We start from the raw sequence: 3,423 nt of genomic DNA on the forward strand, positions 1-3,423 counted from the left end.
TTGAGCGCGGTCGTAGGAGCCATGAGGCAGTGGCTAAGCCAGATGCCCAGTGAGTCGGACCGTAACACGACCACCGGCGAGTCCAGGCGCGGTGCCCCAGTGAGTCGGGTGTGAGAGCGCCAGAGGGCCGAGGCAGTCGTGCCTGGCGCAGCCTGCCGATGTCTCCAAAGACCGAGCGCTGGCGACGAAGCCTTCTGGCTGAAGTTGCTTGCTGTGTGGCTTGATAGTAGACTTCAGTCGGACTGAATTGAACTGAATAACTCGGCTTTGGAGTCGCTCCTTTTTATACGCTGGTCGGTGGGGCGGAGCCAAACTCGAAAGTGAGGAGGAAGAATTGATTGGCTAGCGCGCGTAATGACGTAGATGCGGGCCAGGAGCGATCCCAGTATAAATATGAACCTTTGAAGCAATCAGATTGGTTAGCGCGCGTGATGGTGAGAAGTGATGTGAAGAGCGAGCGTTGCAGAAATGCGTGATAATGTGGGATGTTCCCACATATTCGTCTTCACCAGTTCAGTACTGGGCAGAACAATATGGCACAAATAATAACATATCTTAAAGAAATATAATGAATACTGAAAATCTGGTATCTGTTCACATTCCAATTCAGTAATGGAAAGGTTTACATGGCAAAAGTAACACATCTTACAAAAGAATGTAATGAATACTGACAATCTGGTATATATTTATCTTCCAGTTCAGTATTGAATATGATTATATAGCAAAAATGAATAATATATGTTAAAGAAATGCAATTACTATTGAAAATCTTATGTTCATGTTCACCAGTCCAGTACAGGTAGCATTATATGGCAAAAGCAAGAGAAGGAATACACCTATAACAACAGAAGTGAATAACAATGTAATGAAAATGAAATAGGTAAAGAAATTACATAAATAGTCCTACCCACATTCAATCCTGATACTGATTCTGCTTCTCAGAGTTTCACACTGAGGTGGATAACCTGAACTTTGCAAGTCAGTTATAAAGTAATGCCTCTTCATTCTTACCTACACATAAACAAGACCCATGTGTGTCAGAAAACAATTTCCCATACAATTCTCGGTTGAAATATAATTTGCTGAAGATAAAGGCCAGAATGAACTCTGACCAAGTGAAGTTCTAATATTCTGAGACGAAGGAAACATGTTTGCAAAGAGGGGAATAGATGGAGCTCAAGTTCAAAATAAGTTTCGTGTATGTAATCGAACTGTGGTTGACCATGTTATCATTCACTGCAACATGTTTGAAAAGTGGGAAAGAGATGGAGTTCAAGTTCAAAGTAGGTTTCTTGTGTGTAATTGAACTGTGGATGACGATGTTATCATTCGCTGCACAGTAGTTTCTGTTGCTGCACTGCAACTGCTTGTCACCAGGGATACTTTCTCCAACTTACGAAACATTTAATGATGCTCATGTGACTAGTTGGCACACATATTCTTCCAGTAATTTCATAACTACTCTCTGTCAATTTCCAGGGCTGGTATGGGCAGGACATTACAAGGCAAAAATGAAGAAGCATTACTTTCATAATGACTTACCGATGAGACAGTATCTTCATCTTCCTCTCTGTGGCCCTCTGCCTGGCTGCTTCAGTCATCAACCTGTTTCTTCGCTTACACCACCAAGGAATGTAAATTCATGTGAGACATCTCACAATACTATCTACTATTCGTTGGTGGTGAAGCGAACAGCCAGAACACCTAATCCACTCGAAGTCAATGGTGCTCTTGATGGCAGCTGTGATATGCTGCTCCACTGAATTCAAGTGGGCAGCCTCTGTCATTATAGACTCCATCAGAGTTACAGCAGTACCAACAGTCTCCACCAGCTTCTCAGAAGGATATGTGAGAGACTGTTCTGTATCACTGCACTCCTTGAAATATATGAAGACATTGGCTGATAGCAGCACTTCAGATGTCAGGCATGTCTTGCATGCATCACAGCTGACACCACGAAGCACCTGTCTGGCAATGGAACCACTGACATAAGCTACTGAGAGCACTTCCATGTCACCAGCAGGTACTGCAGGACTCATGTCCATCTGTACTTGCTGAGCAACATGGAAACTCTCAGGCACACCAGCAGGGGTTTCCTTGTCATGACTTGTGGAAGGATTTCGTGAAGCAGCTTCAGGTGCCCTGAAAAGCGATTGTAGATTATCCAGAAGAGTAGCACCATCATCCTCACAATTAGTTTCCCCCAGTCCTCTAAATGCAAGGCCACTGATGATGCTAGTCTTCAGGGCATTTACAAACTGTCCCACAGTTGGGTTATTGTTCGAACCACAGTTCAAACGAATAGCTCCAAATGTGTTCTCCAGGGGATCCTGATTCAGGTTTTGGGTGTGAAGGTACTCAAAACCCACCTCTTTCAGTGTCCTCCACACATGCTGGGCAGCAGTGATGTCAATCAGCCACCCATTCTGTGAAGGAGGAGGATGAAGAAAGGCAGGTTTGCCATCCTTGAGGAAGATCCAACTCTTTATCCCCATACTTGCCTTTTTCCAAAGCTCTATATGGGGCCTGTTGTCACTGAGTGGGCAACGCAGTGTTTTCCCTTGGCCAACACTTGTTCCACCATTGAAACTATCAAAGAGGTTGTCAACCTCCTCAACAAACACAGCTGTTGCCATGTATTCGCTGCTGCACCCACCTGAATGGGGGGGGGGACAGAAGTTAGTGTGCCTCCTTACGTGGTGAATTACAGTTTCTTTACATTGGAAAATAACACATTACTTTACAAAGGCCTAACGTTATACAAAACTTGTACATTTCATTACATTATTCCTCATATTAAAATCTTTGCCACCTAATTCACCTTAATTATATCACTGATAGTGTCATCTGCTTTTCAAATATTTCTTAATTATCCTAAAAACAGTATTTGTGACATATTCTACATAACTTGTATATTGATATACAGTTTCAGAAGTCAATTCAAGTCAGATGAAAATGACGTTTGTTTGATTACAACTGGGTTCTGGGGCAGTAACTTTGAAAAGTAGACCTCATTATTAGTCACTTCATTCGTAAAAGAAATATGTAGTGCTTACCTGTAGCCATGAGGCTTGCTGCAACAGTATGGCTCATGACCTGTGCAGCCAAGCGCACATTCATTGAGCTCTGTGCTGTGGGGTTCAGGTGAGTGTCTGTCAGCCTACACAACAGGCGAAACGGTCTGGTTGTCGATTTCATACAGTTTCAATATGTGGTCCCACATAGCAATAACAGGAAGTTGGGTGCCCACATGTTCAGACTTCAACTGCACATCATGTTTCAGGAAAAGGTTTCGGGTGCACTTCAGAAGGTGGGGGGATCATACACTGTTGCAATTTCTTGATTGCGAAATCTGAAGAGTGGTTTCCTTCTGGAAGCACCCAACAGTTTCAAGGCCTTGACATTGTTGGCACCCATGTCACA

The sequence above is a fragment of the Cryptotermes secundus genome, unplaced genomic scaffold, assembly GCF_002891405.2.
Source record: "Cryptotermes secundus unplaced genomic scaffold, Csec_1.0 scaffold879, whole genome shotgun sequence".
Classification (NCBI taxonomy): domain Eukaryota; kingdom Metazoa; phylum Arthropoda; class Insecta; order Blattodea; family Kalotermitidae; genus Cryptotermes; species Cryptotermes secundus.